This window comes from Ruditapes philippinarum, unplaced genomic scaffold (genome assembly GCF_026571515.1).
Source record: "Ruditapes philippinarum isolate M1 unplaced genomic scaffold, ASM2657151v2 ctg1965_1_1_1_1, whole genome shotgun sequence".
NCBI classification, from domain to species: Eukaryota; Metazoa; Mollusca; class Bivalvia; order Venerida; family Veneridae; genus Ruditapes; species Ruditapes philippinarum.
This window is the reverse complement of record NW_026867129.1, coordinates 104,119-117,803: the sequence shown is the minus strand read 5'-3', so window position 1 is coordinate 117,803 and position 13,685 is coordinate 104,119. Positions and strand designations below refer to the sequence as shown.

The 13,685-nt window shown below is 35.4% G+C and overlaps 2 protein-coding genes across 2 annotated transcripts in view; one reads left to right on the top strand and one right to left on the bottom strand.

The window, feature by feature from the left end:
- The window catches only part of LOC132734932 (SH3 domain-binding glutamic acid-rich-like protein 3), a 125,056-nt gene that overhangs the window by 31,346 nt on the left and 80,025 nt on the right, over window positions 1-13,685 (bottom strand). The gene's annotated exons all lie outside the window — the stretch shown is intronic.
- The window catches only part of LOC132734930 (protein Wnt-4-like), a 44,881-nt gene that overhangs the window by 25,295 nt on the left and 5,901 nt on the right, over window positions 1-13,685 (top strand). The window lies entirely within an intron of this gene.

Sequence of the window (13,685 nt, the reverse complement as noted above, 5' to 3'; positions counted from 1 at the left end):
TTTTCAAATTCGGCCAGCTTAACCATTTATTTTTATTCTACTATTTATTTTGCAAACAAAATTTTGATTGCAAAAAAGAAAGTGTAAGGAATAACGGAATTGAGTCTTTTGGTGACTTTATTCTATACTTTATTGAGTTTATCATGAGTGGGTTTCTGTCAATTTGATTTACATTTTTTTTCTTGCACCTATCAGTACCGTCCGTGAACAGGCTCAATCAAACCGAGCCTGCAACATTTTCAATTGTGCCGTGTTGGGCTTTCTTTAAGGCCTGGTCACACAGCCTTTCGCGTCTGTATCGCGGTTAAAATTTCGCGAATTTTTTTGCACGCAGTTGCCCGTGGTGGAAAATGTGCAAAATTGGCGTACCCGCGGTTTACCCGTGGTATGCCCGCGGAACAGACGCCGGCGACTGTTCTGCGTCCTTATCGCGGGTGAAGCGCGGCGGTACCGCGGCCTACCACGGGTATAATAAAGCAGCCGAACCGGGCTGTAGAAATCATAACCGCTCAAGACACAGTCCCGTGAAGATCAAGCTATGGCACCGAAGAAGAAGCCCACGTCGAGCTTCCCGGCCAAGAAGAAGAAGCAGCGTGCGAGCAAGAAGCCGAGGGCGAAGGCAACAGATGAAGGCAGCCCAGTGCCTGTGGAGGCCGCCAAGAAGCCCGAGGCAGGAGTCACAGTGGAGGTGCAAGCTGTCGTCCACTCTGCTGTCGAAGTTCCGAGTCAATGAGGAGCTGATGGACCTGTACCACTTGGTTCTGATGCTGCTTGAGCAGCAAGACGAGGTCATTACGGTGACAGGGATCAATGTTCACCCCTTGACGTCTGGAGCACAACTGACGAATGCTCGGCAAATCGCGCTTTTTATATACCTAAAATCAGACGTTTTACGGACGCGATTAGGCCGTGGACAATCGTATTTGGGACGTGTACAAGACGCAATTGAACGTGATTAGGCCGGTATTGGGGCGCACTGTTTACGCGGAGAAAAGCGTTTGTCCATGCTTACACGCGGTACACACGCTAATGCACGTGATAACAAAGCGGTACAGACGCGGAACAAACGTGCTATGACCGTGCTCCACCCGCGATTACCCGCTAAAATGTGGCGTCCTACCGCGTGTTACCACGTCTTAACCGCGGCCGTAGCACGTCTTAGCACGTTCGTTTCGCGTCTGTACCGCGTCTTTACCGCGTGTGTACCACGTGTACCGCCCGCGATAACCCGTGGTCTAAATTTTTGGGCAGCCCAAAACTTTTTCGCGCGGCCAACCGCGTGTGAATTTCTTACCGCGTGTAACGACGAGTAAAGTACGGCTGTATCGCGTTTTTATCGCGACCTCAAAGCGTCCAACGGCGTCTGCTTCACGGGTAGAAATTTTTGGCCATTATTCGGCCGCGATACGCCCGTGGAGGGCTGTGTGACCGGGCCTTACGGGATACTTATTTTCTCTATTTGATATAATCATGCTTATTATTTTATTATAACTTCGGTCCTACCCGGTAAAAGGGGGCGGGGGAGTGTTTTGACTTTTGACTAACAGCAGAGATCTATACAGCAGAGACATAGATCTCTGCTTGCAGGTTATCAAACCCGTAGTTAAGACCCCACTCTGTTGAGACCGTCAGATGGCAAAATCCATGCACATTGTCCCCACACTGTATGTTAGATGAATCTTCCGCTATTTTGACGCCAAAACATAACCACTTTATTGATCATAGACGGAATGTAAAAAACTTGACTAATTTGCCCTGCCACCCCTCGCATTTGCCCTGCCTACCCTCGCATTTGCCCTATCACCCTCGTATTTGCCCTGCCACCTCTCGCATTTACCCTGCCACCCCTCGCATTTACCCTGCTACCCCTCACTTTCCCACCACGGATGCACGGGTTACCATTGGCTGATGCCAATTCAGATATATTTCGGTACTTTGGTTTCAACGTTAGCCGTTGTATTAATCTTTAGTACAATAATTATTGTTTTCCTTTAAGTAAAAATATCTTACTTAGCACGTGGCGGCAACTCACCCAAGTCCATATCTCTACGTATTCATTACAAATTTAACTACTGAAATGCTTCAAATGATAATTATAGTCTCTCATTTGATCCAGGCCGATTAATATCAAATCTAGTTAATTCCGGCTTCCGTTCTGAAACTATTAATAAAACATTTTGTTTCTTAGAAAACACGTGTTCTTTAACTGCAAGGGAATGCTAACATGATCTGATGCACATTGATAGATCAGGATGCAATTTGGTTGCATTTCCGTGTAAAAACTCATGAAATACCATCAGTTCAAATCAAACCACGAGTTTGCATCAACCCCCTACCGCGCTGTCCTCGTTAAATCGAGACTGCTTTCCAGTTTACACTCAATTTCCCCCACCGTCGTATTTATTTGATTTAATCAAGGACTTTTCTTTATTGGCATTTGCCTGTTTTCTTGTAGTTCATTTACCACCGTCTTTAATCCAATGCGACACTTTTACACGTTTAGTTATGGCCAATTTATACCCATTCTTCTGAATAGAATGAAAAGATGTGGATCGTAAAACCATCCAATTTTCATTTTATCCGAAACTTGGCACATAGCTGTCCATTGTTCCCATAATACTTCAAGTCAACTGCAAAAAATTACACAAAAGATGTAAAAACTAAGGAAAAGATTGCGACCCGGTTTTATAGCATTTTCATAACTATTTATTATCGTGAACGAACGGATAAATAAGAGATGAACTTGAATAAAAGTGCTAATTTTATTCATAAAGGCGGTATTAAACTGTCCGTAATATTGAAGCAAATACCGCAGCCAGAAGATGGGATTTAGCGAAACCCTTTTATTCATGTCGTAAAAAATGCCATAAACAGTTTAACAAGAAAATTGAACCTTTAAGGTGTCTAGCTCTGCGGTCATTTGTAATTCGTTTATCTACGGATTTGACCACTAAAAGTTTTTTTTATGATTTTTCTTTTTACATAATCGTTTACGACACGGGGCTACACCTATCTTACCTACCATAAAAAAACTTAATTAACAATTATTTAATCAACCATAAATATAATTGATAAGACATATAAAGAAATGGCAATTCAAAAGAAAAATAAGCAGCACAAACAAATATCACAAACAAACAATATTTTGTTATCGTCGTTGTCTAATAAAATTAATAAATTTTTATATGATTATCATAAACTAAAACAAAAAATATGTTTTGCTTTCACTTTTATAAAAGGCAATTCGGATTGCAATTCACAATCATAAAATATTGCAGCTCAATGGTTTTTTAGCTCACCTGTCACAAAGTGACAGGGTGAGCTTTTGTGATCGCTTTTCGTCCGGCGTCCGTCCGTCGTCCGTCCGTCGTCCGTCCGTCCGTCGTCCGTCCGTAAACTTTTACTTTAAAAGACATCTCCTCATAAACCACTAAGCCAATTTCATCAAAACTTCACAGGAATGTTCCTTTGGTGGTCACCTTTAAAAATTGTTCAAAGAATTTAATTCCATGCAGAACTCTGGTTGCCATGGCAACCAAAAGAAAAAACTTTAAATATCTTCTTTTAAAAAACCATAAGAGCTAGAGCTTAGATTTTTGACATGAAACATCTTCTAGTGAGTGTCTACCAAGTTTGTTCAAATAAAAGCCCTGGGGTCAAAATTGGCCCCGCCCCGGGGGGTCATTGATTTTCCCTATATGCATATAGTAAAAACCTTAAAAATTCTTCTTTTAAAGAACCCAAAGAGCTAGAGCTAAGATATTTAGCATGAAACATATTCTAATGGGTGTCTACCAAGTTTGTTCAAATAAAAGCCCTGGGGTCAAAATTGGCCCCGCCCCGGGGGGGGGGTCATTGATTTTCCCTATATGCATATGGTAAAAACTTAAAAAATCTTCTTTTAAAGAACTCAAAGAGCTATGGCTAAGCTATTTAGCATGAAACATGTTCTAATAGGTGTCTACCAAGTTTGTTCAAATAAAAGCCCTGGGGTCAAAATTGGCCCCGCCCCAGGTGGTCATTGATTTTCCCTATATGCATATAGTAAAAACTTAAAAAATCTTCTTTTAAAGAACCAAAAGAGTTAGAGCTAAGATATTTAGCATGAAACATGTTCTAATAAGTGTCTACCAAGTTTGTTCAAATAAAAGCCCTGGGGTCAAAATTGGCCCCGCCCCGGGGGTCATTGATTTTCCCTATATGCATATAGTAAAAATTTAAAAAATCTTCTTTTAAAGAACTCAAAGAGCTATGGCTAAGATATTTAGCATCAAACATGTTCTAATAGGTGTTTACCAAGTTTGTTCAAATAAAAGCCCTGGGGTCAAAATTGGCACCGCCCCGGGGTCATTGATTTTCCTTATATGTGTATAGCAAAAACTTAAAAAATCTTCTTTGAAAAAACCCAAATAGCTAGAGTTAAGATATTAAGCATGAAACATCTTTTAGTGAGTGTCTACAAAGTTTGTTCAAATAAAAGACCTGGGGTCAAAATTGGCCCCGCCCCGGGGGTCATTGATTTTCTTTATATGTGTATAGCAAAAACTTAAAATCTTCTTTGAAAAAACCCTAATAGCTAGAGTTTAGATATGAAGCATGAAACATCTTCTAGTAAGTGTCTACAAAGTTTGTTCAAATAAAAGCCCTGGGGTCAAAACTGGCCCAGCCACAGGGGTGTCATTGTTTTTAACTATATGTGTATAGTAAAAACTTTAAAAATATCTTCTTTTAAAAAGCCCAATGAGCTAGAGCTTAGATGTTTAGCATGAAAAATCTTCTTATGGGTGTCTACCAAGTTTGTGCAAATAAAAGCGCTTGGGTTAAATTGGCCCTGCAACGTTTGGGGGGGGGGGGGGGGGTGGGGTTGGGGGCCTATATACAGGTGAGCGACCTCAGGGCCATCATGGCCCTCTTGTTTCTATATAGTTTTGATTTCCGTTTAGATCAAACACATAATGAGAATGCAGTTGGTCTTGGAACTATGTCGTCCAGCGCGATAACAAGCGTAAAGCCTTAATGCGGTCAATCGGTAGTAAGCCCGATTTAAAATAATTATAATATAATCGGTGCGCTATGGGCCGTTCTCCGAAGTAAAATATGAAAATTTTCGTATTCCTTTAAGAAAAATAAATAAATTTACACAAAACGTCAGATAGATTTTAGGGTTGAGATAAATTAATGTTCAACACCATGTTAAAATTTATAATGTTAATTCGTTTTAAACACTGTCAAAATATGTCGATAAACTATCTTTTAGTGAAAGGGCTGTTTTCACGGTTCACGAGCTGCGTTTGATTCTATTACCACGTGGTGCGAAACTTCCATTTACCACTTGATGGATTAAACACCATAACAGCTGGAGAATTTTTGAAAAACGTTAAAATTATCAAAATTTGCCATTTTTCAAACCGTTTAACATGAATAATTTTATATAAATTAACTTAAAGTGTCAAGGAATTATCCATAAATCATTTTATTTGCTACATATATAATACACTAAATTCTGAAAAGAGAGAGGGTAAAGATGTCTTAAATTTACAAATATACAACAGTCTTATAAAGGCAGCGCAATGTAATATACAATACAGAGAGGGTGTTTCTCTCGTTCATACTATGTTTTAAAATCCATTGGAAAATAGGTACATGTAGATCTGTGAAATTTTTCAGTATAAATTGGAAACCATATTTTTGAGCTAGTTTCAAAAGTGTTGCAACTTTTTTCAATTTTGGGTCGTTTTCAAAGTCTGAATAATTATTCTGAAAATTCTAAAAGGAGTGAGCGTTTGAAACAAGTATAAATTGGTGTAGACCTCCATCAAATGGTACTTAAATCTCGGAAAAATATTTCCAGTCCCGGCATGTCACTATAAAGGCAAAAATACTATTCGTTCGTCTGCATCTCCAGATCATATATTTTTTTTTCAAGTCTGTGAGAGAGTTCTGGCCCCTGAAAGAAGTTTTCGGTCGTCTTTTTCTTCACGTAAACGACATATCATTTGAATGAAATTTTGAAATATTATATGCTCTGTTTCATTTTGAAAAAAAACAAACTCAAAATAGAACGCATACGCAGATTTTTTTTTTTTTTTTTTTGTAAAATGAATTAAGGCAGGTATTTAACATCCCTTTTGCTAAAAGTGTCACGGTGAAGATAAGGTCTTATTTATATCTTGCTTACATTATGAATATTTGTTGTGTATGTGAAAATGTTTGAACTTTCTCCGATGTATAGGATGATAACTTTGTGAAGCTAAGTTTTTTAATTCAGTCAGTTATGAAAATAATTATTTACATCTTGATAATAAACTAGTGAAATAATGTCATAATCGTGCCATTTACCAGTTAATTAAATTTAGCTATTTAGCAGAACAAAACTTTAAATATTCAATAATAATAATATACTTCAATACGAACTATTTTAAAGAAGTTTACGAAAGTATTGAAACATTTGATCACTGTGTATGCCAGCATTTATGATAGGAAATAAAAGGATGTCATCACTCGGCAATTTCCATGCACCATGTTTGTTAATTCTTAGAGTGTTAAAGTAGAGCTGTCTCCTTATGACTGTTTAGCACGGAATGTGACGGAGATTGACGTACGGGTTATAGAACGTAACGGAAATTGCCGATTGTGTACGAGATATATGTATCAATTCGGTACTGAATCCATTCGTAGCAACAATGTGTTTTTAACACCAAAATTGAGACAGGTTCAGAGTAGTACTTACATAAAGCTACTTTCAGTGTCTATTCTAGGGGGATTTTTATCGAAAAATGAGAATTGGATTTGTTGATCTTTTCCCTTCTTTATCTATGTAAAATACCCCCCCCCCGCCTCTGAAAAATAGGGGTGAATTCTCATAAATATGAGTGAATCCCCCCAATGCCCCTCCTATAATAGACACTGACTTTGCCGCCACTATTACAACCTGGCTAGCCTACACATTCAGGTTGCCCTACACATCAAGTTTGTCTAACAAGGCGCTAAACTGTTGGTAGCCCACTTTCAATACATGTATTCCTATATTAGAATCACAAACCATTTCCAAATTCAAGGACTCATTCATTACAAAACATTCAGTTTGCCTAGAGTTAAAAATTCCGTATGGAAGTGTTTAAGAACGAATTGACCTGCATAGGTTTTATTTTGGATGATTGTTCATTTATTTCTAGTGTGGTAATAATTTCTTAATCGCGCCATATTAATTTCTTTGAAGGATGAAATCATAGCAAAAGTTTTGGCAGTAGCTTTATCAAGAATAAACGAACCCTTTAAGATTAATTGCAGAGTGTTTTCATTTTCACCCTGTACTGAACTCACGTTTCCCACTTGTAAGACATATTGAAAATAGTTTAGATAAACTCTGAAATGTAAACTGCATTTTGATTGGCTTATCGCATATTATTCGATCTCTTTCGGAATTCTTTTTGTATGACCGAAGATGAGTGCTAACCTCTGAATGTAAGATGCACTTTGATTGGTTTATCATCTCCTCCTTGATGACAGTGCTAGACCCTGGTTGTAAACTGCATTTTGATTGGCGTATGTTAAATCATTCTATGTCTTTCGGAATTATTTATGCATAGTCTCTGATGAAAATCCTGCCACTACAGTGATGTTCATATCATTTCAAAGTTCATTCAGAATAAAGACTGGTAATTTTGATAATAGATTGGCAATTTACATCAGAATGATCATATGCTTGAACAAAACGTTGAACGAATAAATGCTTGAACAAATAGTTGAAATGATTCAACAAAAAGTTGAACGAAAAAATGAATAAATAAATAGTTGAACGAATGAATTATTAAACAAATAGTTGAAAGAATAAATGATTAAAAAATGGTTGATTGAATAAATGATTGAATAAATAGCTGAACAATAAATGATTAAACAAATAGTAAGACCTAACACATAAACCTTATACTGTTAAATACATCAAAACTCAATGAATGAATGAATGAATGAATGAATGAATGAATGAATGAATGAATGAATGAACAATGAATGAATGAATGAATGGAAGAAGGAAGGAAGGAAGAAAGGAATGTGTATGTATAGATGGATGGATGGATGGACGGATGGATGGATGAAACGAACCGATGAACAAACTAATATATAGATAAATGAATGAATAAATGAATGAATGAAGGAAGGAAGGAAGGAACGAACGAACGAACGTTAGAATTAATAGCATTAAACTTTAATTATGATTATGATAACAAACATTAGTACAAGCGAATGACTCCTGGATGAATGTAAAATCTAATTTCGAATGCAAGCAAATCTTCTGACATTAATGGGGTATTTGGCAAACAGCTTGGCATTATTTTTTCCCAATCTTGTGATTTTTAATACGTATTAAACACTCTCCAAGTATGTGCTTTTAATTAAGGCCATGGAATTTACGACTAACTTGGCTACAATACTATAACATGATTGCTTAATACTGTAATCAAATTGCATTTTAATCAAATTAATGTAGGAAAACCTATAATAAACATGCTAGTTGCTTGGATAAAATGGATTCCCTGGTAAGATCGCCTCCCTATTACAATATTTATCGCTTGATTTATGTACGATATTCACCGGGAAACTTATATTTAAAACGTTGAGATGATGCTTATATGAGTAAACTATGAGATCATACGTCTGTCAGGGTGGTATCATCCAAATCACGTGACAGAAACATAATCAAACCGACCGTGATGTTTTTCCTTAGTCTGAAAACACAACAACACCAACAACCACAACCAGCCAACCAACCAACCAACCAACCAATTAACAACAACACCAACTAGCAAACAAGTACAAAAAATGTTTAAGTTTCAAAACAATACATTTTCTGAATTACATTATCTAGAACCTGCATTATTAGCTGAGTGAAAGGATGAACCTTTGATTCGTGAAGGTCCGGATCCTCGGTAAAGACCATGTTTCTTTCGATAAAATTTCGTCTGACGAAAGCATGTTTAATAAATTTAATCCTCAGCAGCTGTTTCAAATACCAATGTGGAGTAGTTGAAATTACTAATGAAATAACAGTCTGACACATAGCCCGATCGACCGACCGATGAATGGCCGATCTACTGTTCGACGACCGACCGACCTACTGTTCGACCGACCGACCGACCGACCTACTGATCGACCGGCTGATCGACGACCGACAGACCAGCTGATCGATAATGTTCGACCAACCGATTAAACGATTTACTGACCGGCCAAATAACCAGTTAAATCATCATGCTTGCAATCTATGAATGATTTAGAAATTTCAATGTTAATTTCACTCGAGTTCAATATCTGAAAATAAATCATGATTTATATATCAATGCTACAAGTAAAATACAACATTTCTTTCTCAAGCAGACGTCATAAATAAAGTCATTGTGCCGATTACATGACTTGTAAAACCGGAAAAACACTCGGCATAAGTTATCTTAACTGTTTAAACCTTTGTAAACATTGTGACATGAAATAATTTGAAATAAATGGCAGCCTTAAAAAGCAATTTATCGAGGGTACACTTGCCAACTTAGGCTTCTGCAAATAAAAGAAATTGTCGAGCAGATTTCTGGAGTCAATAGATATATTACTGATATAGTATCCGTATAGGAATTTGACATTAGGTCACGTGTCAATATATAAAATTCTTTAAGAAATTTGTTTGTTTTCGGATAAAATAAACTATTTATTGTGCCATTAGATTGATTCATTGATTTAGGTTAATAGTTTGGCGGGGATGTATATTAGCAACTTATAAGTACAAAATATGTCTTGTTTATACAAATCGTTACAAGAAAACATAAAAACTACGGAGTGCATAACGGGCAAAGGAATGCATGTATGGTAAAACTAAGATCAAGAAACGAATTGAGTATAATAATAGAATCTGGAAACAATTTACTTTTAATGTTCATGATGATGATGATTATGATGATGATGATGATGACGATGATGACGATGACCGGTCTCCTACGCAGTGATCTCCCCTTATCAGTAGAAAGATCTGTGCCACCACACTCATTTTTATCAATATTTTCATATTTCATATTTTTTAGCATTTGAATTTATTTTTCATTATTTTTTTACTTTTGATGATTTTTTTGGATAAACTATAACGAACGTAGGTGCGCAAAGTTAAAAACAAAACAGAAAGAGAAAAATGATGTTAGATTTTCTATGTAGCGGTCAATATTTACATTTGAATTTGGACGTTACGTCATATGACTTTCATCATCATGTGACGTCTGCGAAGGCAGTGATTACAATCTGCAAAGGGAGGTTATCACTGTGAGGAGTTTGGACGATGACGGGGACGACGTTGATGATTAGGATGACGGCGATGACGTTGTTGATGATGACGGGGACGACGTTGATGTTGATAATGATGGGGACGACGTTGATGACGGCGACGGTGTCGACGACGTTGATGATGATGATGACGGCGATGACGTTGTTGATGATGATGATGATGACAGCGACGGTGACGACGAAGTTGATGAAGATGCAACCTAACGACATTCATATAAAGTTTTTTAATAGTACTGTTTTACAATGAAAACAAAAATCATGTAGAAAAGTGTGTCGAAGACCCTTTAAGGCTCAGCTTTTTAAATTAATATATCATATATTAACTGTTGTATTTATCTTTGTTAAACGTCGAGCGACGACAGCTGTAACTGATGTTTATATCTCAATAAATGCCCTCACTTTGGCAATCTAGATTGATATATTTCTACACTTTAAACTTCTCATTGGTGAATATCAGTATAAGATATGATTTTGCATATGATTTATTGCCGAAAAGCTTGTAGAACTCCCCGAAAATGCCATTTTTAAACGGAAAAGTCTTTAATCTTAAGAAAAATATAATTTGAAACTGAAAGGAAAAAAGATTTTGAATGATTTGTGAAATAAATGATGCCTACAAAACTCTGACATTATCTTAATTACCGTCAGTTAATAAGTCAGGTCCGTCTGCAAATCGTAAAGAAGTACCGGTATATAATTTTTCGCGAATAATTTTGTTTAGTCGCAAATTATGACCAAAATCATTACGATTTGAGGGTAAAATAGGTAAACAATTTCATTTCTTATAGCTGTGTTATAGGTTTAGAATTTCTCCTGAATTTCTGCAAGACATACAGATGTTATATTAAGAATAATTATGTATACTAATATCTAAAATCCAATATAAATTCTATAGTGATATTAATACGATCTGACTTGTGAACATTAATTTATCTCTGATATTATAAATAAACACATACGAAAAATATTTTCAATGAAAGTATGTTAACTTCATATGTGAATCATATTGAAAATGTCATTTTAAATGATATTAGAAATAACATATCTTATAATATTGAAAACCAAAAATCGTGTTAAATGATATATAATATTGTAGATTAATATTAGATTGCAAATAAGAGAATAGAAGCATATTGAATAATACGTGTATATTCAATATACATGTAGTAAAAAATGTATGTTAAACAAGAAATACCGCTTAAGGCAATGAACGCTCCACTGTTGAATGTTCAACTTGTACATCATTTTGTCAACATTTGTTAAAGTACATCGGTCAATAAAAAAGAATGTATGAGCAAAATTGTAAAAGAAAAATCTATGAAACTACTTACTAAACCAAAAGTTAGAAAATTACCAATGATAATTATGTACCATCCAAATATGAAAAACATCAGATTATTAGAGGGTGGCATAAAAAAGCTATTTTTAGCACCGGTGACAATAACCTAAGTGACCACTTACTCCCTTTAAGATTACAGAACCACCCAAGGTAAATACTAACAAAACATGAAAAGTTGTAGTTAATTGAACGAAGGTGTATACGCATAGTGTAACATCTGATTTTAACACCGTTGAACCACCTTGACCAAAGTGACTTCTTCCTTGACCGAAAATTACAGGACGTCCGTTAGCTATGAACACTATGAAATATGAAAGACAAGGTTATAAAAGCAAATACGTAACAAGCATTATTTAGTATTATAAAGGGGAGATAATTCAAAGGAATGAAACATTGTGGCTCTTTGACATTGCATTTCCTTTTACTTGTTTCTACCACTTAAAAAAGTAATATTGTTTTTATCAAACACCTTCAATACTTTGCAGGCAAAACTCTGGACAGGTATTATGAAGTATTGTAAGTGAATAAAGAAAAGAAAGTAACATAGAGTCATGTTTCTCTAAAAACTTGTTTCTTAACAGACGAAGGGAGATAATTAGAAAACAATTAATAGAGTAAGGGAGATAATTAGAAAACACCATTAGAGTATGGGAGATAGTAAGAAAATAAAGCATGGTAGATTAATGGTTCTACATATTGCACTTTCTCACATTGATCGCTATCACTGTTTAAAGTTTTAATCAAATCCTTTAATACTGTTCAAGTCGTCGTTCCTCGGACAAGAGTATGACAGACAAACGGACGGACAGATATACGGACGGATGTACTGAAGAACGGGCAAGGTGGCAACTTTATACGTATATAATCTTTGCATACTAATATATAATAATATTTATATTACTATATTTTATCATTATGTTTTGAAAAACTCGTATTTAATAATATGTAAAATAAATAGTACAACAGTATCAAAGTTGTAAAACGTGTTATTATATCATTAACATGACAAGAACTGTCTTAAAACTTCATAAAATCCGTTTTAAAAAAATCTGCTAATTTAAAAGTTAAGGTCGCTAGACCACCGAATTAACAAAAATGATAATATTAAAAACTTTTCTGAAAGTGATCTTTTTGGTGTATTTATATTGAATTACTAGTTTGTATGGAAATCAAAATACCACTTTGTTTATATTTTGCTACCTTTACGACACATTACTGCACGTTCAGAATTATTTTCGTCAAATGTCAAACATAACATGTTCTAAATCCATTATTAAAACATTATAAAACACATGTTTGACATTTCTAGAAAATTAAAAAATATGTATTTCTGAGGATGAATGTGGGTCAAATATCATAAAATATATTTACTTTATTTGTATATTACATACATAAGCATGTAGTATTAAAGTGTCTGTGGTAATAAAATATGATTAAATATATTGTATATCAATAGTGCATAATGTAAATTAATTTATTATTGAATTATTATTATTGAATTGTTCGCTGTCAGAAAAAAATGAGTCGATTTGCCAACGTCTTTAAAAGTAAAATTAATAGACACGGAAAAATTGCTATATAATAATTTGAACTGAGATCTGTAAATGTATTCGTCTTTTATTTACCCGCGCGAACTCTTAGAATGATAAATATATTTTATTCAGCAGTTGTTTTTGGCGCTTGAAAAGGTGTGCGTAGAAAAAGAATGTAAGCAGACGATACCAGAATGTTAGCAGACGAAATCAATCGTGCCCTGACACGTGCTGGAGGATCTGCTATTCTCATTTTTCTGTCTCGTTGCGTATTTTATGAGACAATTTCTAGATTTTTCGGTTATTTATACTGACTGAAGTGGAAGGTGGCGACATTGATATATACCCGACAGAACCTCGGCACGAGCTTCAACCCGTAATATCACTCAATGTTCCGTCACGGTTGTCACGTGATGATGTCGTAAATGTCGTCTGCAACAATTTATGATATCTTTTAACGGTTCATTATTAAACCACTGAATTATTTTCATTTGTTT